This window comes from Primulina tabacum, unplaced genomic scaffold (assembly GCF_025594145.1).
Source record: "Primulina tabacum isolate GXHZ01 unplaced genomic scaffold, ASM2559414v2 Contig892, whole genome shotgun sequence".
Classification (NCBI taxonomy): domain Eukaryota; kingdom Viridiplantae; phylum Streptophyta; class Magnoliopsida; order Lamiales; family Gesneriaceae; genus Primulina; species Primulina tabacum.
In genome coordinates this window covers 18,674-43,625 of record NW_027459969.1, presented here as the reverse complement: position 1 = coordinate 43,625, position 24,952 = coordinate 18,674, and the positions used below count along the sequence as shown (strand labels likewise).

The following is a 24,952-nucleotide window of genomic DNA, read 5'->3' as shown; positions in this document are numbered from 1 at the left end:
GATGGCTGACCTCCCGGGGAAGACCTCGTGTCGCGACCGTTTACCGTAAATTATGGATAAAACAGTCGAAATAAGTTTTTTAATGAGTTAACCGTCTCCGGAGTATCTGCGTCATACCCTTCCGCACAGAACCGCTCACGACACAAAAATCGATAAATGTTCCCAGAAAATAGAAAAAAATAAGAAGAAGGAAATAACGAATGTAAAGCTATTATTATGCCTGGGATACGATAAAATGGAACCGGAATCGAATTTCGAACTATCTAAGCGGATTTCTCGAGTAAACGGAACCTTAACAGAAGCGTTAAATCGCAAATTAGAGGGACTTAGAGAAGGAATTTAGCTAAAATCTTGCCAAGACTTTGCGGAGTAATAAGTCTCGTCCGTTTGCCCGTTTACAATTAAATTAGCCTACAATTTAGTCCAAATCCGGCTGTACCCGAGCTACGCTGATTTCACATGTCTTATCTGATCCCCATCGAGATTCAGATGATTTGAGTCGAAAATCGTCTGTCACAAGTAATCAAAATAGAAAAACAAAAGGGGTGCAACACGAGGACTTCCCTGGGGGTCACCCATCCTAGTACTGCTCTCGCCCAAGCAAGCTTAACTTCGGAGTTCTGATGGGATCCGATGCATTAGTGCTGGTTTGATCGCAACACGATATTGATGAGGATGTTTATTCTTATATCCCACGAGTACGTGGGAGCGGGCGGCGATGGACAAAACGCGCACTGCTCTCGCCCAATCATACCATGAAGTTAAGCGGTTCTGGCGCGATGGCAGGGCTAGGATGGGTGACCACCCTGGTAAGATCCTCGTGTCGCGACCGTTTACGTAAATTATGGCTAAAACAGTCGAAATAAAGTTTTTTATGAGTTAACCCGTCTCTGGAGTAATCTGCGTCATAACCCTTATCGCAACAGACCCTGCTCACACACAATAAATCGATAAATGTTCCCAAAAAATAGAAAAAAATTAAGAAGAGAAAATAGCGAATCTAAAGCTATTATTATGCCTGGGATATGATAAAAAGAAACTGGAATCGAATTTCAAACTTCCTAAGTGGATTTTTTCGAGGAAACGGAAGCTTAAGAGAAGCGGTAAATCGGAAATTAGAGGGTCTTTAAGAAGGAATTCGGCTAAAATCTTGCCAGCTCATTGCGAAACAATGAGTCTCGTTCGTTTGCCCGTTACAATCAAATTAGCCTACAATTTTGTCCAAATCCGTCAGTGCCCGAGCTACGTTGGTTTCACATGTCTTATCTGTCCCGATCGAGATTCAGATGATTGAGCCGAAAATCGTCTGTCAACAAATAATCAAAAATAGAAAAACACGAAAAGAGGTGCAACACGAGGACTTCCCAGGGAGTCGCCCCTTCTAGTACTGGTCTCGCCCAAGCACGCTTAACTTCGGAGTTCTGATGGGATCCGGTGCATTAGTGCTGGTATGATCGCTGCCGACATTGAGTGGGATGTTTATTCTTATATGCCCTCGAGTACGTGTGGAGCGGGCGGCGATGGACAACACGCGGCACTGCTCTCGCCCAATCAGAACCATGAAGTTAAGCGTTCTGGCGCGATGGCAGAGCTAGGATGGGTGACCTCCTTGAGAAGTCCTCGTGTCGCGACCGTTTAAGGAAATTATGGATAAAACAGTCGAAATAATTGTTTTTAATGAGTTAACCGTCTCCGGAGTAATCTGCGTCATACCCTTCCGCACAGAACTGGCTCATGACAACAAAAATCGCTAAATATTCCCAAAAAATAGAAAAAAAATGGGAAGAAGAAAATATCGAATGTAAAGCTATTATTATGCATGAGATACGATAAAATGGAACCAGAATCGAATTTCAAACTTCCTAGTGGATTTCTCGAGGAAACAGAAGCAGTAAATCGCAAATTACAGGGTCTTAGAAAAGGAATTCGGATAAAATCTCGCCGCCTCATTGCGCAGTAATGAGTCCTCGTTCGTTTGCACGTTTACAATCAAATTAGCCTACAATTTTGTCCAAATCTGGCAGTGCCCGAGCTACGTTGATTTCACATGTCTTATCTGGTCCCGATCGTGATTCAGATGATTTGAGCCGAAAATCGTCTGTCAACATGTAACCAAAAATAGAAAAACACGAAAAGGGATGCAACACGAGGACTTCCAAGGGGGTCACCCATCCTAATACTGCTATCGCCCAAGCACGCTTAACTTCGGAGTTCGATGGGATCCGGTGCATTAGTTCTGGTATGATCGCACCCGACATTGAGTGGGATGTTTATTCTTATACCCTTCGAGTACGTGTGGAGCAGGCGGCGATGGACAACACGCGGCACTGCTCTCGCCCAATCAGAACCATGAAGTTAAGCGTTCTGGCGCGATGGCAGAGCTAGGATGAATGACCTCCCTTGGAAGTCCTCGTGTCGCGACCGTTTACGTAAATTATAGCTAAAACAGTCGAAATAATTGTTTTTAATGAGTCAACCGTCTCCGGAGTAATCTGCTTCATACACTTCCGGATAGAACCGGCTCACGAAAACAAAATCGCTAAATGTTCCCAGAAAATAGAAAAAAAAATAAGAAGAAGAAAAGAGCGAATGTAAAGCTATTATTATGCCTGGGATACGATAAAATGGAACCGGAATCGAATTTCGAACTTTCTAAACGGATTTCTCGAGAAACCGAAGCTTAATAGAAGCGGAAAATCGCAAATTAGAGTGTCTTAGAGAAAGAATTCGGATAAAATCTCGCCAGCTCATTGCGGAGTAATGAGTCTCGTTCGTTTGCTCGTTTACAATCAAATTAGGCTACAATTTTTCAGAATCCGGCAGTGCCCGAGCTACGTTGATTTCACATGTCTTATCTGGTCCCGATCGTGATTCAGATGATTTGAGCCGAAAATCGTCTGTCAACAAGTAATCAAAAATAGAAAAATACGAAAAGGGGTGCAACACGAGGACTTCCAAGGGGGTCACCCGTCCTAGTACTGCTATCGCCCAAGCACGCTTAACCTCGGAGTTCCGATGGGATCCGGTGCATTAGTGCTGGTATGATCGCACCCGACATTTAGTGAGATGTTTATTCTTATATCCCTCGAGTACGTGTGGAGCGGGAGGCGATGGACAACACGCGACGCTGTTCTCGCCCAATCAGAACCATGAAGTTAAGCGTTCTGGTGCGATGCCAGAGCTTGGGTGGGTGACCTCCCTGGGAAGTCCTTGTGTCGCGACCGTTTACGTAAATTATGGATAAAACTGTCGAAATAATTTTTTTAATGAGTTAACCGTCTCCGGAGTAATATGCGTCACCCTTCCGCACAGATCCTGCTCAAGACAACAAAAATCGCTAAATGTTCTCAGAAAATAGAAAAAAATTAGAAGAAGAAAATAGCGAATGTAAAGCTATTATTATGCCTGGAATACGATAAAATGGAACCGGAATCGAATTTCGGACTTCCTAAGCGGATTTCTCGAGGAAACAGAAGCTTAACAAAAGCGGAAAATCGCAAATTAGAGGGTCTTAGAGAAAGAATTCGGCTAAAATCTCGCCAGCTCATTGCTGAGTAATGAGTCTCGTTCGTTTGCCCGTTTACAATCAAATTAGCCCACAATTTTGTCAAAATCCGGCAATGCCCGAGCTACGTTGATTTCACATGTCTTATCTGGTCCCGATCGTGATTCAGATGATTTGAGCCGAAAATCATCTGTCAACAAGTAATCAAAAATAGAAAAACACGAAAAGGGGTGCAACACGAGGACTTCCAAGGGGGTCACCCATTCTAGTACTGCTCTCGCCCAAGCACGCTTAACTTCGGAGTTCTGGTGGGATCTGGTGCATTAGTGCTGGTATGATCGCACCCGACATTGAGTGGGATATTTATTCTTATATCCCTCGAGTACGTGTGGAGCAGGCGGCGATGTACAACATGCGGCACTGCTCTCGCCCAATCAGAACCATGAAGTTAAGCGTTCTGGCGCGATGGCAGGGCTAGGATGGGTGACCTCCCTGGGAAATCCTCGTGTCGCGACCGTTTACGTAAATTATAGATAAAACAGTCAAAATAATTGTTTTTAATGAGTCAACCGTCTCCGGAGTAATATGCGTCATACCCTTCCGCACAGAAACTGCTCAAGACAACAAAAATCGCTAAATGTTCCAAGAAAATAGAAAAAAAAATTGAGAAGAAAAAATAGCAAATGTAAAGCTATTATTATGCCTCTAATACGATAAAATGGAACAGAAATCGTATTTAGAACTTGCTAAGCGGATTTCTCGAGGAAATGGAAGCTTAACAGAAGCGGAAAATCGCAAATTAGAGGGTCTTAGAGAAGGAATTCGGCTAAAATCTCGCCTGCTCCTTGCGGAGTAATGAGTCTCGTTCGTTTTCCCGTTTACAATCAAATTAGGCTTCAATTTTGTCCAAATCCGGCAGTGCCCGAGCTACGTTGATTTCACATGTCTTATCTGGTCCCGATCGTGATACAGATTATTTGAGCCGAAAATCATCTGTCAACAAGTAATCAAAAAAAGAAAAACACGAAAAGGGGTGCAACACGAGGACTTCCAAGGCGGTCACCCATTCTAGCACGCTTAAGTTCGGAGTTCTGATGGGATCCGGTGCATTAGTGCTGGTATGATCGCACCCGACATTGTGTGGGATGTTTATTCTTATATCCCTCGAGTACGTGTGGAGCGGGCGGCGATGGACAACACGCGGCACTGCTCTCGCCCAATCAGAACCATGAAGTTAAGCGTTCTGGCGCGATGGCAGAGCTTGGATGGGTGACCTCCCTGGGAAACCCTCGTGTCGCGACCGTTTACTTAAATTATAGCTAAAATAGTCGAAATAATTGTTTTTAAATAGTCAACCTTCTCCGGAGTAATCTGCGTCATACCCTTCCGCACAGAACCGGCTCACAACAACAAAAATCGCTAAATGTTCACATAAAATAGAAAAAAAATAAGAAGAAGAAAATAGCGAATGTAAAGCTATTATTATGCCTGAGATATGATAAAATGAAACCAGAATCGAATTTCGGACTTTCTAAACGGATTTATCGAGGAAACGGGAGCTTAACAGAAGCGGAAATTCGCAAATTAGAGGGTCTTAGAGAAGGAATTCGGCAAAAATCTCTCCAGCTCATTGCGGAGTAATGAGTCTCGTTCGTTTGCCCGTTTACAATCAAATTAGGCTACAATTTTGTCCAAAATCCGGCAGTGCCCGAGCTACGTTGATTTCACATGTCTTATCTGGTCCCGATCGTGATTCAGATGATTTGAGCCCAAAATCGTCTTTCAACAAGTAATCAAAAATAGAAAAAAAAAAATGGGTGCATCACGAGGACTTCCCAGGGGGTCACCCATCGAGGGGCGATGGACAACACGCGGCACTGCTCTCGCCCAATCAGAACCATGAAGTTAAGCGTCCTGGCGCGATGGCAGAGCTAGGATGGGTGACCTCCCTGGAAAGTCCTCATGTCGTGACCGTTTACATAAATTATCGCTAAAACTGTTGAAATAATTGTTTTTAATGAGTTAACCATCTCCGGAGTAATCTGCGTCATAACCTTCCGCACAAAACCGGCTCACGACAACAAAAATCGCTAAATGTTCCCAGAAAATAGAAAAAAATTAAGAAGAAAAAAAGTCGCGAATGTAAAGCTATTATTATGCCTGGGATACGATAAAATGGAACCGGAATCGAATTTCGGAATTCCTAAAAAGATTTCTCGAGGAAACGGAAGCTTAACCGAAGCGGAAAATCGCAAATTAGAGGGTCTTAGAGAAGGAATTCAGCTAAAATCTCTCCAACTCATTGCGGAGTAATGAGACTCGTTCGTTTGCCCGTTTACAATCGAATTAGCCTACAATTTTGTCCCAATCCGGCAGTGCCCGAGCTACGTTGATTTCACATGTCTTATCTGGTCCTGATCCAGATTCAGATGATTTGAGCCGAAAATCGTCTGTCAACAAGTAATCAAAAATAGAAAAACACGAAAAGGGGTGCAACACGAGGACTGCCTAGTGGGTCACCCATCCAAGTACTGGTCTCACCCAAGCAAGCTTAACTTCAGAGTTCTGATGGGATCCGGGTGCATTAGTGCTGGTATGATCGCACCCGACATTGAGTGGGATGTTTATTCTTATATCCCTCGAGTATGTGTGGCGCGGGCGGCAATGGACAACACGCGGCACTGCTCTCGCCCAATCAGAACCATGAAGTTAAGCGTTCTGGCGAGATGCCAGAGCTAGGATGGGTGACCTCCCTGGAAAGTTCTCGTGTCGCGAACGTTTACGTAAATTATAGCTAAAACAGTAAAAATAATTGTTTTTAATGAGTAAACCATTTCCGGAGTAATCTGCGTCATACCCTTCCGCACAGAACCGGCTCACGACAACAAAAATCGCTAAATGTTCCCAGAAAATTGAAAAAAAAAATAAGAAGAAGAAAATAGCGAATGTAAAGCTATTATTATGCCTCGGATACGATAAAATGGAATCAAAATCGAATTTCGGACTTCCTAAACGGATTTTCTCGAGGAAACGGAAGCTTAACAGAAGAGGAAAATCGCAAATTAGAGGTTCTTAAAGAAGGAATTCGGCTAAAATCTCGCCAGCTCATTGCGGAGTAATGAGTCTCGTTCGTTTGCCCATTTACAATCAAATTAGGCTACAATTTTGTCCAAATCCGGCAGAGCCCGAGCTACGTTGATTTCACATGTCTTATCTGGTGCCGATCAAGATTCAGATGATTTGAGCCGAAAATCGTCTGTCAACAAGAGTAATCAAAAATAGCAAAACAAGAAAAGGGTACAACACGAGGACTTTCCAGTGGGTCACCCATCCTAGTACTGCTCTCGCCCAAGCACGCTTAACTTCGGAGTTCTGATGGGATCCGGTGCATTAGTGCTGGTATGATCGCACCCGACATTGCGTGGGATGTTTATTCTTATATACCTCGAGTACGTGTGGAGTGGGCGGCGATGGACAACACGCGGCACTGCTCTCGCCCTATCATAACCATGAAGTTAAGCGTTCTGGCGCGATGCCATAGCTAGGATGGGTGACCTCCCTGAAATGTCCTCGTGTCGTGATCTTTTACATAAATTATCGCTAAAACTGTTGAAATAATTGTTTTTAATGAGTTAACCATCTCCGGAGTAATCTGCGTCATACCCTTCCGCACAAAACCGGCTCACGACAACAAAAATCGCTAAATGTTCCCAGAAAATTGAAAAAAAAATAAGATGAAGAAAATAGCGAATGTAAGCTATTATTATGCCTGGAATACGATAAAATGGAACAGAAATCGAATTTAGAACTTGCTAAACGGATTTCTCGAGGAAACGGAAGCTTAACAGAAGCGGAAAATCGCAAATTAGAGGGTCTTAAAGAAGGAATTCGGCTAAAATCTCGCCAGCTCATTGCGGAGTAATGAGTCTCGTTCGTTTGCCCGTTTACAATCAAATTAGCATAAAATTTTGTTCAAATCCGGCAGAGCCCGAGCTACATTGATTTCACATGTCTTATCTGGTGTCGATCGAGATTCAGATGATTTGAGCCGAAAATCATCTGTCAACAAGTAATCAAAAATAGAAAAACAAGAAAAGGGGTGCAACACAAGGACTTCCCAGGGAGTCGGGTCACCCATCCTAGTACTGCTCTCGCCCAAGCACGTTTAACTCCGGAGTTCTGATGGGATCCGGTGCATTAGTGCTGGTATGATCGCACCCGACATTGATTGGGATGTTTATTATTATATACCTCGAGTACGTGTGGAGCGGGCGGCGATGGACAACAAGCGGCACTACTCTCGCCCAATCAGAACCATGAAGTTAAGCGTTCTGGCGAGATGCCAGAGCTAGGATGGGTGACCTCCCTGGAAAGTTCTCGTGTCGCGAACGTTTACGTAAATTATAGCTAAAACAGTAAAAATAATTGTTTTTAATGAGTAAACCATTTCCGGAGTAATCTGCGTCATACCCTTCCGCACAGAACCGGCTCACGACAACAAAAATCGCTAAATGTTCCCAGAAAATTGAAAAAAAAAATAAGAAGAAGAAAATAGCGAATGTAAAGCTATTATTATGCCTCGGATACGATAAAATGGAATCAAAATCGAATTTCGGACTTCCTAAACGGATTTCTCGAGGAAACGGAAGCTTAACAGAAGAGGAAAATCGCAAATTAGAGGTTCTTAAAGAAGGAATTCGGCTAAAATCTCGCCAGCTCATTGCGGAGTAATGAGTCTCGTTCGTTTGCCCATTTACAATCAAATTAGGCTACAATTTTGTCCAAATCCGGCAGAGCCCGAGCTACGTTGATTTCACATGTCTTATCTGGTGCCGATCAAGATTCAGATGATTTGAGCCGAAAATCGTCTGTCAACAAGAGTAATCAAAAATAGCAAAACAAGAAAAGGGTACAACACGAGGACTTTCCAGTGGGTCACCCATCCTAGTACTGCTCTCGCCCAAGCACGCTTAACTTCGGAGTTCTGATGGGATCCGGTGCATTAGTGCTGGTATGATCGCACCCGACATTGCGTGGGATGTTTATTCTTATATACCTCGAGTACGTGTGGAGTGGGCGGCGATGGACAACACGCGGCACTGCTCTCGCCCTATCATAACCATGAAGTTAAGCGTTCTGGCGCGATGCCATAGCTAGGATGGGTGACCTCCCTGAAATGTCCTCGTGTCGTGATCTTTTACATAAATTATCGCTAAAACTGTTGAAATAATTGTTTTTAATGAGTTAACCATCTCCGGAGTAATCTGCGTCATACCCTTCCGCACAAAACCGGCTCACGACAACAAAAATCGCTAAATGTTCCCAGAAAATTGAAAAAAAAATAAGATGAAGAAAATAGCGAATGTAAGCTATTATTATGCCTGGAATACGATAAAATGGAACAGAAATCGAATTTAGAACTTGCTAAACGGATTTCTCGAGGAAACGGAAGCTTAACAGAAGCGGAAAATCGCAAATTAGAGGGTCTTAAAGAAGGAATTCGGCTAAAATCTCGCCAGCTCATTGCGGAGTAATGAGTCTCGTTCGTTTGCCCGTTTACAATCAAATTAGCATAAAATTTTGTTCAAATCCGGCAGAGCCCGAGCTACATTGATTTCACATGTCTTATCTGGTGTCGATCGAGATTCAGATGATTTGAGCCGAAAATCATCTGTCAACAAGTAATCAAAAATAGAAAAACAAGAAAAGGGGTGCAACACAAGGACTTCCCAGGGAGTCGGGTCACCCATCCTAGTACTGCTCTCGCCCAAGCACGTTTAACTCCGGAGTTCTGATGGGATCCGGTGCATTAGTGCTGGTATGATCGCACCCGACATTGATTGGGATGTTTATTATTATATACCTCGAGTACGTGTGGAGCGGGCGGCGATGGACAACAAGCGGCACTACTCTCGCCCAATCAGAACCATGAAGTTAAGCGTTCTGGCGCGATGGCAGAGCTAGGATGGGTGACCTCCCTGAGAAGTCCTCGTGTCGCGACCGTTCATGTAAATATTGGAAAAAACAGTCGAAATAATTATTTTTAATGATTTAACCGTCTCCGGAGTAATCTGCGTCATACCCTTCCGCACAGAACCGGCTCACGACAACAAAAATCGCTAAATGTTCCCAGAAAATAGAAAAAAAATAAGAAGAAGAAAATAGCGAATGTAAAGCTATTATTATGCCTGGGATACGATAAAATGGAATGGAATCGAATTTCGGACTTCCTAAGCGGATTTCTCGAGGAAACGGAAGCTTAACAGAAGCGGAAAATCGCAAATTAGAGGGTCTTAAAGAAGGAATTCGGCTAAAATCTCGCCAGATCATTGCGGAGTAATGAGTCTCGTTCGTTTGCCCGTTTACAATCAAATTAGGCTACAATTTTGTCCAAATCCGGCAGTGCCCGAGCTACGTTGATTTCACATGTTTTATCTGGTCCCGATCGAAATTCAGATGATTTGAGCCGAAAATCGTCTGTCAACAAGTAATCAAAAATAGAAAAACACAAAAAGGGATGCATCACAAGGACATTCCAGGGGGTCACCCATCCTAGTACTGCTCTGGCCCAAGCCACTTAACTTCGGAGTTCTGATGGTATCCGGTGCATTAGTGCTGGTATGATCGCATCCGACATTGAGTGAGATGTTTATTCTTATATCCCTCAAGTGCGTGTGGCGCGGGCGGCGATGGACAACAAATAAATCCTTATATTATTTCGAAAATTCTGATTCAGCCCTTAAACGTTCGTAAATTGCCCTTAGGTCCCAAATCTTTCGAAATATTGCATTTTGGTCCCTTAAATTTCGATACTTGCATGTTTATTTTATATGCCGGAACGTAAATTTTATCCGTGTGGGTTTTTCAATAAAAAAATACGAACTTTTTGGCAATCCGGCTATTTAATTCCCAAACTATTTTTACCAAAACATTACTAATATTTTAATTAATTATAATATAGACTAATTGGCTTAATTAGGGGCTTATTAGGCCTAAAGCCTTGTTAGTGTTTAATTAAGTATATAATATGTAAACCTTTCCCATAACCCTACGATTCTTTAAAAAGGACACGGCCACTCTTCTGAAAGTACCTAGATTACACGGCACACACATGCTTAAAAATCGAGGCAAACTTTCGAGCATTGCCAAGGGAAAGTCTTAGCCAAGGTTCTTGCTCCGTTCTTCGTCATCATCAACGGTTTTTTCGTGCATAAATTACGCATAGGCACACCTATTCTTCCCTTCAAACTATCATCACATCATATTATATTTTTATGCATGAAAATTTTGGGAAACAAGTGACACTTTGAATTATTTTCGTTTTTATGCAATCCATGAAATTCCAAGCATGATTTTGATTCAAACTTTTGTCGTTTACATGTATATACGGGCTGCCATGATATAGGTTATGTTAAGGCATGATTTTACGCGGGATTTAGAGTCCTAGATAATCACCTTAACACCACACATGCAATAGAACACAAGCTGTGCAGCAACTTGCTGTCATGGAGCAAAAGGGTTAGGTTTTATTGTTGCAGGGGCTAGGGCTTGCTTGGCTGGTTCCAGGGGTTAGCCAAGGTCGTGGGTGAGTTAGGGATAGAGTCCTAGCCATGCTAGGACTCGCGCTCAAGGGCTGGGAAGGAGTCCTAGCAGGCTATGACTCCCACCGGAGAATCAAGGGGAATTGCGTGCAGGGTTCTGGGCTTGTTGCAGGCTGGTGGGCATGGTCCAGGGGGCTTGGGCTGGGTCAGGTCGAGTCCTTAGGGTCCTTAGCGGGTGCACAACAGGTTGGTTCAGTGGCTGGGTTCGTTGGTAGATGCAGGGAAGCTTGATCAAGAGTCCTTGTCCAACAAGGATTTCTCGGCCATCTTATGGTAGAGGAGTATGGAGCTTGTTTTTTGGTTTGGGCTGTTTTCCATGGGATCTTTGGGCCCAGTAGCGTACTTTAGGATGTTGGTCAAGTTTTGGATCAACATGGTTCGGGGGTAACTCGTGAAAATCAAGAGATGGCTCGGGGTCGAAGATTTTGGTTCATTAGGGTTTTTAAAACTTGGGAAAATTGAAAAATGGTTCACGGGGGTTGAGTCATGGTTCATAAGAGCTAAAATAATATAAAAAGACTAAATTCTCAACTGGTACCAACACTTAGGAATCTAGGTACATAAGCCTGGAGGTCCTGGGTTCAAGTGTTGGGGAATGCGAAAGAAACCACTTACCAGGGATGAGATATTCTATGAGTGACGGTGCATTGGCATGGGCCGAGGCCCATGCTGGACAATCCTAACGACCCATGAACTGTAGTGGTGTGTGGGTATGGGCCGAGGCCTTTGTTGGTTCAGCCTAATGGCCCATGATCATTACAAAAAAAAGCGCTTTTTTTGTAACGATCATGGGCCATTAGGCCTGAACCAACAAAGGCATCGGCCCATGCTGGACCATCCTAACGACCCATGACAAGTAGTGGTGCGTGGGTATGGGTCGAGGTCTTTGTTGGTTCAGCCTAATGGCCCATGATCATTATAGCAATGCTCTCGCCCAATCAGAACCATGAAGTTAAGCGTTCTGGCGCGATGGTAGAGCTAGGATGGGTGACCTCCCTGGGAAGTCCTCGTGTCGCGACCGTTTACGTAAATTATGGATAAAACAATCGAACTAATTGTTTTTAATGAGTTAACCGTCTCCGGAGTAATCTGCGTCATACCCTTCCGCACAGAACCGGCTCACGACAACAAAAATCGCTAAATGTTCCCAGAAAATAGCAAAAAAAAAAATAGCGAATTTAAAGTTATTATTATGCCTGGGATAAGATAAAATGGAACCGGAATTGAATTTCGGACTTCCTAAGCGGATTAATCGAGGAAACAGAAGCTTAACAGAAGCGGAAAATCGCATATTAGAGGGTCTTAGAGAAGGAATTCGGCTAAAATCTTGCCAACTCATTGCGGAGTAATGAGTCTCGTTCGTTTGCCCGTTTACAATCTAATTAGGCTACAATTTTGTCCGAATCTGGCAGAGCCCGAGCTACGTTGATTTTACATGTCTTATCTGGTCCCGATCGTGATTCAGATGATTTGAGCCGAAAATCGTCTGTGAACAAGTAATCAAAAATAGAAAAACACGAAAAGGGTTCCAACACGAGGACTTCCCAGGTGGTCACCCATCCTAGTACTACTAGCCCAAGCACGCTTAACTTCGGAGTTCTGACTGGATCCAGTGCATTAGTACTGGTATAATCGCAACCGACATTGAGTGGGGTGTTTATTCCTATATCCCTCGAGTACGTGTGGCGCGAGCGGCAATGGACAACACGCGGCACTGCTCTCGCCCAATAAGAACCATGAAGTTAAGCGTTCTGGCGAGATGGCAGAGCTAGGATGAGTGACCACCCTGGGAAGTCCTCGTGTCGCGACCATTTACATAAATTATAGCTAAAACAGTCGAAATAATTGTTTTTAATTAGTTAACCGTCTCCGGAGTAATCTCCGTCATTCCATTCCGCACAGAACCGGCTCACGACAACAAAAATCTCTAAATGTTCCCAGAAAATAGAAAAAAAAATAAGAAGAAGAAAATAGCGAATGTAAAGCTATTATTATGCCTGGGATACGATAAAATGGAACCGGAATCGAATTTAGGACTTCCTAAGCGGATTTTCTCGAGGAAACAGAAGCTTAACAAAAGCGGAAAATCGCAAATTAGAGGGTCTTAGAGAAGGAATTGGGCTAAAATCTCGCCAGCTCATTGCGGAGTAATAAGTCTCGTTCGTTTGCCCGTTTACAATCAAACTAGGCTACTATTTTGTCCAAATCCGGCAGTGCCTGAGTTACGTTGATTTCACATGTATTTTCTGGTTTCGATCGTGATTCAGATGATTTGAGCCGAAAATCGTCTGTCAACAAGAAATCAAAAATAGAAAAACACGAAAAGGGGTGCAACACGAGGACTTCCCAGTGGGGGAAACCCATCCTAGTACTGCTCTCGCCCAAGCACGCTTAACTTCGGAGTTCTGATTGGATCCAGTGTATTAGTACTGGTATGATCGCAACCGTCATTAAGTGGGATGTTTATTTTTATATCCCTCGAGTACGTGTGGCGCGAGCGGCGATGGACAACACGCGGCACTACTCTCGCCAAATCAGAACCATGAAGTTAAGCGTTCCGGCGAGATGACAGAGCTAGGATGGGTCACCTCCCTGGGAAGTCCTCGTGTCGCGACCGTTTACGTAAATTATAGCTAAAACAGTCGAAATAATTGTTTTTAATGAGTTAACCATCTCCGGAGTAATCTGCGTCATACCATTTTGCACAGAACCGACTCACGACCACAAAAATCGCTAAATGTTCCTCGAAAATAGAAAAAAAATTAGAAGAAGAAAATAGTGGATGAAAAGCTATTATTATGCCTGGGATACGATAAAATGGAATCGGAATCGAATTTAGGACTTCCTAAGAGGATTTCTCGAGGAAACGGAAGCTTAACATAAGCGGTAAATAGCAAATTAGAGGGTTTTAGAGAAGGAATTCGGCAAAATCTCGCCAGCTCATTGCGGAGTAATGAGTCTCGTTCGTTTGCCCGTTTACAATCAAATTAGCCTGCATTTTTGTCCAAATCCGGCAGTGCCCGAGCTACGTTGATTTCACATGTCTTATCTGGTCTCGATCGAGATTCAGATGATTTGAGCCGAAAATCGTCTGTGAACAAGTAATCAAAAATAGAAAAACACGAAAAGGAGTACAACACGAGGACTTCCCAGGGGGTCACCCATTCTAGTACTGCTCTCGCCCAAGCACTCCTGCCCAAGCACGCTTAACTTCGCAGTTCTGATTGGATTCGGTGCATTAGTGCTGGTATGATCGCACCCGACATTGAGTGGGATGTTTATTCTTATATCCCTCGAGTACGTGTGGAGCGGGCGGCGATGGACAACACGCGGCACTGCTCTCGCCCAATCAGAACCATGAAGTTAAGCGTTCTGGCAAGATGGCAGAGCTAGGATGGGTGACCTCTCTGGGAAGTCCTCGTGTCACGACCGTTTACGTAAATTATAGCTAAAACAGTCGAAATAATTGTTTTTAATGAGTTTACCATCTCCGGAGTGATCTGTGTCATACCCTTCCGCACAGAACCGGCTCACGACCACAAAAATCGCTAAATGTTCCCAGAAAATAGAAAAAAAAATAAGAAGAAGAAAATAGTGAATGTAAAGCTATTATTATGCCTGAGATACCATAAAATGGAACCTGAATCGAATTTTGGTCTTCCTAAGCGGATTTATCGAGGAAACGGAAGCTTAACAGAAGCGGAAAATCGCAAATTAGAGGGTCTTAGAGAAGGAATTCGGCTAAAATCTCGCCAGCTCATTGCGGAGGAATGAGGCTTGTTCGTTTGACCGTTTACAATCAAATTAGGCTACAATTTTGTCCAAATCCGGCAGTGCCCGAGCTACGTTGATTTCACTTGTCTTATCTGGTCCCAATCGAGATTCAGATGATTTGAGCCGAAAATCGTCTTTCAACAAGTAATCAAAAATAGAAAAACAAGAAAAGGGGTGCAACACGAGGACTTCCCAGGGGGTCACCCATCACTAGTACTTCTCTCGCCCAAGCATGCTTAACTTCTGAGTTCTGATGGGATCCGATGCATTAGTGCTGGTATTATCGCACCCGACATTGAGTGGGATTTTTATTCTTATATCCCTCGAGTACGAGTGGAGCGGGTGGCGATAGACAACACGCGGCACTGCTCTCGCCCAACAGAACCATGAAGTTAAGCGTTCTGGCGCGATTGCAGAGGTAGGGTGGGTGACCTCCCTGGGAAGTTCTCGTGTTGCGACCGTTTACGTAAATTATGGCTAAAACAGTAGAAATAATTGTTTATAATGAGTTTACCATCTCCGGAGTAATCTGCGTCATAGGCTTCCGCACAGAACCGACTCACGACAATAAAAATCGCTAAATGTTCCGAGAAAATAGAAAAAGATAAGAATAAGAAAATAGCGAATGTAAAGCTATTATTATGCTTGGGATACGATAAAATGGAATCGGAATCGAATTTCGGACTTCCTTAGCGGATTTCTCGAGGAAACGGAAGTTTAACAGAAGCGGAAAATCGCAAATTAAAGGGTCTTAGAGAAGGAATTTGGTTAAAATCTTTCCAGCTCATTGCGGAGCAACGAGTCTCGTTCGTTTGCCCGTTTACAATCAAACTAGCCTACAATTTTGTCCAAATCAGGCAGTGCCCGAGCTACGTTAATTTCACATGTCTTTTCTGGTCACGATCGAGATTCAGATTATTTGATCCGAAAATAGTCTGTCAAGAAGTAATCAAAAATAGAAAAACACGAAAAGGGTTCAACACGAGGACTTCCCAGGGGGTCACCTATCCTAGTACTGCTCTCGTCCAAGCTCGCTGAACTTCGAAGTTCTGATGGGATCCGATGCATTAGTGTTGGTATGATCGCACCCGACATTGAGTGGGATAATTATTCTTATATCCCTCGAGTACGTGTGGAGCTGGCGGCGATGGACAACACGCGGCACTGCTCTCGCCCAATCAGAACCATGAAGTAAATTATGGCTAAAACAGTCGAAATAATTGTTTTTAATGAGTTAACCATCTCCGGAGTAATCTTCGTCATACCCTTCCGCACAGAACTGGCTCACGACAACAAAAATCGCTGAATGTTCCCAGAAAATAGAAAAAAAAGAAGAAAATAGCGAATGTAAAGCTATTATTGTGTCGGGATACGATAAAATGGAACCGGAATCGAATTTTGGACTTCCTAAGCGGATTTCTCGAGGAAACGGAAGCTTAACAGAAGCGGAAAATCGCAAATTAAAGGGTCGTAGAGAAGGAATTCGGCTAAAATCTCGCCACCTCGTTGCGGGGTAATAAATATCGTTCGTTTGTCAACAAGTAATCAAAAATATATGGTCCCGATCGAGATTCAGATGATTTGAGCCGAAAATCGTCTGTCAACAAGTAATCAAAAATAGAAAAACACGAAAAAGGGTGCAACACGAGGACTTCCCATGGGGTGACCCATCCTAGTACTGCTCTCGCCCAAGCACGCTTAACATCGGAGTTCTGAAGGGATCCGTTGCATTAGTGCTTGTATGATCGGACCCGACATTGAGTGGGATGTTTATTCTTATATCCCTCGAGTACGTGTGGAGCGGGCGGCTATGCACAACACGCGGCACTGCTCTCGCCCAATAAGAACCATGAAGTTAAGCGCTCTAGCGCGATGGCAGAGCTAGGATGGGTGACCTCCCTAGGAAGTCCTCGTGTCGCTACCGTTTACGTAAATTATGGATAGAACAGTCGAAATAATTGTTTTTAATGAGTTAACCGTCTCCGGAGTAATCTCCGTCATTTCCTTCCGCACAGAACCGGCTCACGACAACATAAATCTCTAAATGTCCCCAGAAAATAAAAAAAAAATAAGAATATGAAAATAGCGAATGTAAAACTATTATTATGCCTGAGATACGATAAAATGGAACCGAAATCGAATTTCGGACTTCCTAAGCGGATTTCTCGAGGAAACGGAAGCTTAACAGAAGCGGAAAATCGCAAATTAGAGAGTCTTAGAGAAGAAATTCGGCTAAAATCTCGCTAGCTCATTGCGGAGCAAAGAGTCTCGTTCGTTTGCCCGTTTACAATCAAATTAGTCTACAATTTTGTCCAAATCCGACAGTGCCCGAGCTACGTTGATTTCACATGTCTTATTTTGTCACAATCGAGATTCAGATGATTTGAGCCGAAAATCGTCTGTCAACAAGTAATCAAAAATTGAAAAACAGGAAAAGAGGTGCAACACGAGGACTTCCCAGGGGGTCACACATCCTAGTACTGCTCTCGACCAAGAACGCTTAACTTCTGAGTTCTGATGGGATCCGGTGCATTAGTGCTGGTATTATCGCACCCGACATTGAGTGGGATTTTTATTCTTATATCCCTCGAGTACGAGTGGAGAGGGCGGCGATAGACAACACGCGGCACTGCTCTCGCCCAACAGAACCATGAAGTTAAGCGTTCTGGCGCGATTGCAGAGCTAGGGTGGGTGACCTCCCTGGGAAGTTCTCGTGTCGCGACCGTTTACGTAAATTATGGCTAAAAAAGAAGAAATAATTGTTTTTAATGAGTTAACCGTCTCCGGAGTAATTTGCGTCATACCCTTCCGCACAGAACCGGCTCACGACAACAAAAATCGCTAAATGTTCCCAGAAAATAGAAAAAAAATAAGAATAATAAAATAGCGAATGTATAGCTATTATTATGCTTGGGATACGATAAAATGGAATCGGAATCGAATTTAAGACTTCCTAAGCGGATTTCTCGAGGAAACGAAAGTTTAACAGAAGCAGAAAATCGAAAATTAAAGGGTCTTAGAGAAGGAATTCGGCTAAAATCTCGCCAGCTCATTGCAAGGCAATGAGTCTCGTTCGTTTGCCCGTTTACAATCAAACTAGCCTACAATTCACATGTCTTATCTGATCGATCGAGATTCAGATGATTTGATCCGAAAATCGTCTGTCAACAAGTAATCAAAAATAGAAAAACACGAAAAGGGGTGCAACACGAGGACTTCCCAGGGGGTCACCCATCCTAGTACTGCTCTCGTCCAAGCACGCTGAACTTCGGAGTTCTAATGGGATCCGGTGCATTAGTGCTGGTACGATCGCACCCGACTTTGACTGGGATGTTTATTCTTGTATCCCTAGAGTACGTGTGGAGCTGGCGGCGATGGACAACACGCGGCACTGCTCTCGCCCAATCAGAACCATGAAGTTAAGCATTCTGGCGCGATGGCAGAGCTAGGATGGACCTCCTGGGAAGTCCTCGTGTCGTGACCGTTTACGTAAATTATAGCTAAAACAGTCGAAATAATTGTTTTTAATGAGTTAAGCATCTCCGGAGTAATCTGCGTCATACCCTTCCGCACAGAACCGGCTCACGAAAACAAAAATCGCTAAATGTTCCCAGAAAATAGAAAAAAAAATAAGAATAAGAAAATAACGAATGTAAATCTATTATTATGCCTGCGATACGATAAAATTGAACCGGAATCGAATTTCGGACTTCCTAAGCAGATTTCTCGAGGAAACGGAAGCTTAACAGAAGCGGAAAATCGCAAATTAGAGGGTCTTAGAGAAGAAATTCGGCTAAAATCTCGCCGGTCCGCAATGAGTCTCGTTCGTTTGCCCGTTTACAATCAAATTACGCTACAATTTTGTCCAAATCGGACAGTGCCCGAGCTACGTTGATTTCACATGTCTTATCTGGTCCAGATCGAGATTCAGATGATTTGAGCCGAAAATCGTCTGTCAACAATTAATCAAAAATAGAAAAACACGAACAGAGGTACAACATGAGGACTTCCCAAGGGTTCTGGCACGATTGCAGAGCTAGGATGGGTGACCTCCATGGGAAGTCCTCGTGTCGCGACCGTTTACGTAAATTATGGCTAAAACAATCGAAATAATTGTTTTTAATGAGTTAACCGTCTCCGGAGTTAATCGAAACAATCGAAATAATTGTTTTTAATGAGTTAACAGAAGCGGAAAATCGCAAATTGGAGGGTCTTAAAGAAGAAATTCGGCTAAAATCTCGCCAGCTCATTGCGGAGTAATGAGTCTCGATCGTTTGCCCGTTTACAATCAAATTAGCCTACAATTTTGTCTAAATCTGGCAGTGCCCGAGCCAAGTTGATTTCACATGTCTTATCTGGTTCCGATCGAGATTCAGATGATTTGAGCCGAAAATCGTCTGTCAACAAGTTATCAAAAATAGAAAAAAACAAAAAGGGGTGCAACACGACGACTTCCCAGGGGGTCGCCCATCCTAGTACTGGTCTCGCCCAAGCATGCTTAACTTCGAAGATCTAATGGGATCCGGTGCATTAGTGCTGTTATGATCGCACCCGACATTGAGTGGGTTGTTTATTCTTATATCCCTCGAGTACGTGTGAAGCGGGCGGCGATAGACAACAAGCGGCACTGCTCTCGCCCAATCAAAACCATGAAATTAAGCGTTCTGGCGCGATGGCAGAGCTAGGATGGGTCACCTACCGGGAGTCGAATTTCGAACTTCCTAAGCAGATTTTTCGAGGAAACGGAAGCTTAACAGAAGCGGAAAATCGCAAATTAGTGGGTCTTAGAGATGAAATTCGGCTAAAATCTCGCCAGTCCGCAATTAGTCTCGTCCGTTTGCCCGTTTACAATCAAATTAGCCTACAATTTTGTCCAAATCCGGCAGTGCCCGAGCTACGTTGATTTCACATGTCCTATCTGGTCCCGATCGAGATTCAGATGATTTGAGCCGAAAATCGTCTGTCAACAAGTAATCAAAAATAGAAAAACACGAAAAGGGGTGCAACACTACGACTTCCAAGGGGGTCACCCATCCTAGTATTGCTCTCGCCCAAGCACGCTTAACTTCGGAGTTCTGATGAAATCCAGTGCATTAGTGCTGGTATGATCGCACCAGACATTGAGTGCGATTTTTATTCTTATATCTTTCGAGTACGTGTGGAGCGTGCGACGATGGACAACACGCGGCACTGCTCTCGCCCAATCAGAACCATGAAGTTAAGCGTTCTGACGCGATGGCAAAGCTAGGATGGGTGACCTTCCTAGGAAGTCCTCGTGTCGCGATCGTATACGTAAATTATTGCTAAAACAGTCGAAATAATTGTTTTTAATAAGTTAACCGTCTCCGGAGTAATCTGCGACATACCCTTTGGCACAGAACCAGCTCACGGCAACAAAAATCGCTAAATGTTCCCAGAAAATAGAAAAAAAATAAGAAGAAGAAAACAGCGAATGTAAAGCTATTATTATGCATGATATACGAGAAAATGGAACAGGAATCGAATTTCGAACTTCCTAAGCGGATTTCTCGATGAAACAGAAGCTTAACTGAAGCGGAAAATCGTAAATTAGAGGGCTTTGGAGAAGGAATTCGGCTAAAATCTCGATCCGCAATGATCCTCGTTCGTTGCCCATTTACAATCAAATTAGGCTACAATTTTGTCCAAATCCGGCAGTGCCCGAGCTACGTTGATTTCACAAGTTTTATCTAGTCCCGATCGAGATTCAGATTATTTGAGCCGAAAATCGGCTGTCAACAAGTAATCAAAAATAGAAACTCACGAAAAGGGGAGCAACACGAGGACTTCCCAGGGGTTACCCATCCTTGCACTGCTCTTGCCCAAGCACGCTTAACTTCGGAGTTTTGATGGGATCCGGTGCATTATTGCTGGTATGATCGCACCCAACATTGAGTGGAATGTTTATTCTTTTATCTCCTGAGTACGTGTGGAGCGGGCGGCGATGGACAACACGCGGCACTGCACTCGCCCAATCAGAACCATGAAGTTTGCGTTCTGGCGCGATGGCAGAGCTAGGATGGGTGACCTCCCATGGGAAGTCCTCGTGTCGGGACCGTTTACGTAAATTATGGCTAAAACAATAGAAATAATTGTTTTTAATGAGTTAACTGTCTCCGGAGTAATCTGCGTCATACCCTTCCGCACAGAACCGGCTCACGGCAACAAAAATCGCTAAATGTTCCCAGAAAATAGAAAAAAAAAATAAGAAGAATAAAATATCGAATGTAAAGCTATTATTATGCCTGAGATACGATAAAATGGAACAGGAATCGAATTTCAAACTTTCTAAGAGGATTTCTTGAGGAAACGGAAGCTTAACAGAAGCGGAAAATCGCAAATTAGAGGGTCTTAGAGAAGAAATTCGGCTAACATCTCGCCATCTCATTGCGGAGTAATGTGTCTCGTTCGTTTGCCCGTTTACAATCAAATTAGGAAATAATTTTGTCCAAATCCGGCACTGCCCGAGCTACGTTGATTTCACATGTCTTATCTGGTGCCGATCGAGATTCAGATGATTTGAGCCGAAAATCGTCTGTCAACAAGTAAACAAAAATAGATTAACACGAAAAGAGGTACAACACGAGGACTTCGCAGGGCGACACCCATCCTAGTACTGCTCTAGCCCAAGCACGGTTGACATTGGAGTTCTGATGGGATCCGGTGCATTAGTGCTGGTATGATCGCACCCGACATTGAGTAGGATGTTTATTCTTATATTCCTCGAGTACGTGTGGAGCGGGCGGCGATGGACAACACGCGGCATTGCTCTCGCCCAATAAGAACCATGAAGTTAGCGTTCTGGCGCGATGGCAGAGTTAGTATGGGTGACCTCCCTGGGAAGTCCTCGTGTCGCGACCGTTTAAGTAAATTATGGCTAAAACAGTCGAAATAATTGTTTTAATGAGTTAACCGTCTCCGGAGTAATCTGCGTCATACCCTTCCGCACAGAACCGGCTAACAACAATAAAAATCGCTAAATGTTCCCAGAAAATAGAAAAAAAATAAGAAGAAGAAAATAGCGAATATAAAGCTATTATTATGTCTGAGATACGATAAAATGGAACAAGAATCGAATTTAGAACTTCCTAAGCGGATTTCTCGAGGAAACAGAAGCTTAACAGAAGTGGAAAATCGCAAATTAGAGGGTATTAGAGAAGGAATTCGGCTAAAATCTTGTCAGCTCATTGCAGAGCAATGAGTCTCATTTTTTTGCCCGTTTACAATCAAATTAGGCTACAATTTTGTCCAAATCCGGCAATGCCCGAGCTACGTTGATTTCACATGTCTTATCTAGTCCCGATCGAGATTCAGATGATTTGAGCCGAAAAACGTCTGTCAACAAGTAATCAAAAATAAATTAACACGAAAAGAGGTGCAACATGAGGACTTCCCAGGGGGTCACCAATCCTAGTACTGCTCTAGCCCTAGCACGGTTGACTTCAGAGTTCTGATGGGATCCGGTGCATTAGTGCTGGTATGATCGCACCCGACATTGAGTGGGATTTTTATTCTTATATCCCTCGAGTACGTGTGGAGCGGGCGGCGATGGACAACACGCGGCACTGCTCTCTCCCAATAAGAACCATGAAGTTAAGCGTTCTAGCGCGATGGCAGAGCTATGATGGGTGACCTCCCAGGGAAGTCCTCGTGTCGCGACCGTTTACGTAAATTATGGCTAAAACAGTTGAAATAATTGTTTTTAATGAGTTAATCGAATCCGGAGTAATCTACCTCATACACTGCCGCACAGAACCGGCTCACGACAACAAAAATCGCTAAATGTTCCCAGAAAATAGAAATTAAGAAGAAGAAAATAGCGAATGTAAAGCTATTATTATGCCTGGGATACGATAAAATGGAACCGGAATCGAATTTCGAACTTCCTACGCGGATTTCTCGATGAAACGGAAGCTTAACAAAAGCAGAAAATCGCAAATTAGAGGGTCTTAGAGAAGGAATTCGGCTAAAATCTCGTCAGCTCATTGCGGAGTAATGAGTCTCGTTCGTTTGCCCGTTTACAATCAAATTAGGCTACAATTTTTTCCAAATCCGGCAGTTCCCGAGCTACGTTGATTTCACATGCCTTATCTGGTCCCGATCGAGATTCAGATGATTTGAGCCGAAAATTGGCTGTCAACAAGTAATCAAAAATAGAAAATCACGAAAAGGGTTGCAACACGAGGACTTCCAAGGGGTCACCCAGCCTAGTACTGCTCTTGCCCAAGCACGCTTAACATCGGAGTTCTGATAGGATCCGGTGCATTAGTGCTGGTATGATCGCACCCGACATTGAGTGGGATGTTTATTCTTCTTATATCTCTCGAGTACGTGTGGAGCGGGCGACGATGGACAACACGCGGCACTGCTCTGGCCCAATCAGAACCATGAAGTTAAGCGTTCTCGCGCGATGGCAGAGCTAGGATGGGTGACCTTCCTTGGAAGTCCTCGTGACGCGACCGTTTACGTAAATTATGGCTAAAACAGTCGAAATAATTTTTTTTAAAAAGTTAACCGTCTCCGGAGTACTCTGCATCATTCCCTTCCGCACAGAACCGACTCACGACAACAAAAATGGCTAAATGTTCCCAGAAAATAGAAAAAAAGAAGAAGAAAATAGCGAATGTAAAGCTATTATTATACCTGGGATACGATAAAATGGAACCGGAATCGAATTTCGGACTTTATTAGCGGATTTCTCGAGTAATCAAAAATAGAAAATCACGAAAAGGGGTGCAACACGAGGACTTCCAAGGGGTCACCTATCCTAGTACTGCTCTCGCCCAAGCATGCTTAACTTCGGAGTTCTGATGGGATGCGGTGCATTAGTGCTGGTATGATCGCACCCGACATTGAGTAGGATGTTTATTCTTATATCTCTCGAGTACGTGTGGAGCGGGCGGCGATGGACAACACTCGGCACTGCTCAAGCCCAATCAGAACCATGAAGTAAAGCGTTCTGTCGCAATGGAAGAGCTAGGATGGGTGACCTCCGACCGTTTACGTAAATTATGGCTTAAACAGTCGAAATAATTGTTTTTACTGAGTTAACCATTTCCGGAGTAATCTGTGTCATACCCTTCCGCACAGAACCGGCTCACGACAACAAAAATCGCTAAATGTTCCCAGAAAATAGAAAAAAAATAAGAAGAAGAAAATAACGAATGTAAAGCTATTATTATGCCTGGATACTATAAAATGGAACCGGAATCGAATTTCGGACTTCCTAAGCTGATTTCTCGAGAAAACAGAAGCTTAACAAAAGCGGAAAATCGCAATTTAGAGGGTCTTAGAGAAGGAGTTCGGCTAAAATCTCGCAACCTCGTTGCGGAGTAATGAGTCTCGTTCGTTTGCCCGTTTACAATCAAATTAGCCTACAATTTTGTCCAAATCCGGCAGTGCCCGAGCTACGTTTATTTCACATGTCTTATCTGGTCCCGATCGAGATTCAGATGATTTGAGCTGAAAATCGTCAGTCAACAAGTAATCAAAAATAGAAAAACACGAAAAGGGTTGCAAAACAAGGACATCCTAGTACTGCTCTCGCCCAATCACGCTTAACTTCAGAGTTCCGATGGGATCTGGTGCATTAGGGCTGGTACGATCGCACCCGACATTGAGTGGGATGTTTATTCTTATATCCTCGAGTACGTGTGGAGCAGGCGGCGATGGACAATACGCGGCACTGCTCTAGCCCAATCAGAACCATGAAGTTAAGCGTTCTAGCTGATGGCAGAGTTAGGATGGGTGACCTCCCAGGGAAGTCCTCGTGTCGCGACCGTTTACGTAAATTATGGCTAAAACAGTCGAAATAATTGTTTTTTAATGAGTTAACTGTCCACGGAGTAATCTGCGTCATACCCTTCCGCACATAACCGGCTCACTACAACAAAAATCGCTAAATGTTCCCAGAAAATAAAAAAAAATAATAAGAAGAAAATAGCGAATGTAATGCTATTATTATGCCTGGGATACGATAAAATGGAAATGGAATCGAATTTCGACTTCCTAAGCGAATTTCTCGAGGAAACGGAAACTTAACAGAAGCAGAAAA

General features: G+C 43.5%; 20 non-coding genes and 6 pseudogenes across 20 annotated transcripts; all 26 read right to left on the bottom strand.

Moving 5' to 3' along the window:
- Positions 1–542: 542 nt before the first annotated feature.
- LOC142535195 (5S ribosomal RNA) lies at positions 543–661 on the bottom strand. Its single transcript, XR_012817410.1, has one exon. It is a non-coding gene; the product is annotated as a 5S ribosomal RNA (ribosomal RNA).
- Positions 662–1,343: 682 nt separating this feature from the next.
- Positions 1,344–1,462, bottom strand: LOC142535203 (5S ribosomal RNA). The gene has a single exon (XR_012817418.1). It is a non-coding gene; the product is annotated as a 5S ribosomal RNA (ribosomal RNA).
- A 673-nt stretch (positions 1,463–2,135) lies between these two features.
- Positions 2,136–2,253, bottom strand: LOC142535214 (5S ribosomal RNA). The gene has a single exon (XR_012817428.1). It is a non-coding gene; the product is annotated as a 5S ribosomal RNA (ribosomal RNA).
- A 681-nt stretch (positions 2,254–2,934) lies between these two features.
- Positions 2,935–3,053, bottom strand: LOC142535193 (5S ribosomal RNA). The gene has a single exon (XR_012817408.1). It is a non-coding gene; the product is annotated as a 5S ribosomal RNA (ribosomal RNA).
- Positions 3,054–3,732: 679 nt separating this feature from the next.
- On the bottom strand, positions 3,733–3,851 carry LOC142535234 (5S ribosomal RNA). Its single transcript, XR_012817441.1, has one exon. It is a non-coding gene; the product is annotated as a 5S ribosomal RNA (ribosomal RNA).
- A 2,141-nt stretch (positions 3,852–5,992) lies between these two features.
- LOC142535228 (5S ribosomal RNA) lies at positions 5,993–6,112 on the bottom strand. Its single transcript, XR_012817440.1, has one exon. It is a non-coding gene; the product is annotated as a 5S ribosomal RNA (ribosomal RNA).
- A 687-nt stretch (positions 6,113–6,799) lies between these two features.
- Positions 6,800–6,918, bottom strand: LOC142535199 (5S ribosomal RNA). The gene has a single exon (XR_012817414.1). It is a non-coding gene; the product is annotated as a 5S ribosomal RNA (ribosomal RNA).
- Positions 6,919–7,601: 683 nt separating this feature from the next.
- LOC142535200 (5S ribosomal RNA) lies at positions 7,602–7,725 on the bottom strand. The gene has a single exon (XR_012817415.1). It is a non-coding gene; the product is annotated as a 5S ribosomal RNA (ribosomal RNA).
- A 686-nt stretch (positions 7,726–8,411) lies between these two features.
- On the bottom strand, positions 8,412–8,530 carry LOC142535188 (5S ribosomal RNA). The gene has a single exon (XR_012817403.1). It is a non-coding gene; the product is annotated as a 5S ribosomal RNA (ribosomal RNA).
- Positions 8,531–9,213: 683 nt separating this feature from the next.
- LOC142535198 (5S ribosomal RNA) lies at positions 9,214–9,337 on the bottom strand. Its single transcript, XR_012817413.1, has one exon. It is a non-coding gene; the product is annotated as a 5S ribosomal RNA (ribosomal RNA).
- Positions 9,338–10,019: 682 nt separating this feature from the next.
- LOC142535236 (5S ribosomal RNA) lies at positions 10,020–10,137 on the bottom strand (annotated as a pseudogene).
- A 2,492-nt stretch (positions 10,138–12,629) lies between these two features.
- On the bottom strand, positions 12,630–12,746 carry LOC142535229 (5S ribosomal RNA; annotated as a pseudogene).
- Positions 12,747–13,431: 685 nt separating this feature from the next.
- On the bottom strand, positions 13,432–13,552 carry LOC142535217 (5S ribosomal RNA). Its single transcript, XR_012817431.1, has one exon. It is a non-coding gene; the product is annotated as a 5S ribosomal RNA (ribosomal RNA).
- Positions 13,553–14,234: 682 nt separating this feature from the next.
- On the bottom strand, positions 14,235–14,367 carry LOC142535225 (5S ribosomal RNA; annotated as a pseudogene).
- Positions 14,368–15,051: 684 nt separating this feature from the next.
- LOC142535209 (5S ribosomal RNA) lies at positions 15,052–15,171 on the bottom strand. The gene has a single exon (XR_012817423.1). It is a non-coding gene; the product is annotated as a 5S ribosomal RNA (ribosomal RNA).
- Positions 15,172–15,851: 680 nt separating this feature from the next.
- LOC142535235 (5S ribosomal RNA) lies at positions 15,852–15,970 on the bottom strand (annotated as a pseudogene).
- A 544-nt stretch (positions 15,971–16,514) lies between these two features.
- LOC142535221 (5S ribosomal RNA) lies at positions 16,515–16,633 on the bottom strand. The gene has a single exon (XR_012817435.1). It is a non-coding gene; the product is annotated as a 5S ribosomal RNA (ribosomal RNA).
- Positions 16,634–17,316: 683 nt separating this feature from the next.
- LOC142535213 (5S ribosomal RNA) lies at positions 17,317–17,435 on the bottom strand. The gene has a single exon (XR_012817427.1). It is a non-coding gene; the product is annotated as a 5S ribosomal RNA (ribosomal RNA).
- Positions 17,436–18,078: 643 nt separating this feature from the next.
- Positions 18,079–18,197, bottom strand: LOC142535211 (5S ribosomal RNA). Its single transcript, XR_012817425.1, has one exon. It is a non-coding gene; the product is annotated as a 5S ribosomal RNA (ribosomal RNA).
- Positions 18,198–19,314: 1,117 nt separating this feature from the next.
- On the bottom strand, positions 19,315–19,433 carry LOC142535212 (5S ribosomal RNA). The gene has a single exon (XR_012817426.1). It is a non-coding gene; the product is annotated as a 5S ribosomal RNA (ribosomal RNA).
- Positions 19,434–19,877: 444 nt separating this feature from the next.
- Positions 19,878–19,996, bottom strand: LOC142535219 (5S ribosomal RNA). The gene has a single exon (XR_012817433.1). It is a non-coding gene; the product is annotated as a 5S ribosomal RNA (ribosomal RNA).
- A 671-nt stretch (positions 19,997–20,667) lies between these two features.
- LOC142535231 (5S ribosomal RNA) lies at positions 20,668–20,785 on the bottom strand (annotated as a pseudogene).
- A 685-nt stretch (positions 20,786–21,470) lies between these two features.
- LOC142535233 (5S ribosomal RNA) lies at positions 21,471–21,589 on the bottom strand (annotated as a pseudogene).
- Positions 21,590–22,270: 681 nt separating this feature from the next.
- On the bottom strand, positions 22,271–22,389 carry LOC142535226 (5S ribosomal RNA). Its single transcript, XR_012817438.1, has one exon. It is a non-coding gene; the product is annotated as a 5S ribosomal RNA (ribosomal RNA).
- Positions 22,390–23,068: 679 nt separating this feature from the next.
- On the bottom strand, positions 23,069–23,186 carry LOC142535210 (5S ribosomal RNA). The gene has a single exon (XR_012817424.1). It is a non-coding gene; the product is annotated as a 5S ribosomal RNA (ribosomal RNA).
- Positions 23,187–23,628: 442 nt separating this feature from the next.
- Positions 23,629–23,746, bottom strand: LOC142535207 (5S ribosomal RNA). The gene has a single exon (XR_012817422.1). It is a non-coding gene; the product is annotated as a 5S ribosomal RNA (ribosomal RNA).
- Positions 23,747–24,952: the final 1,206 nt, after the last annotated feature.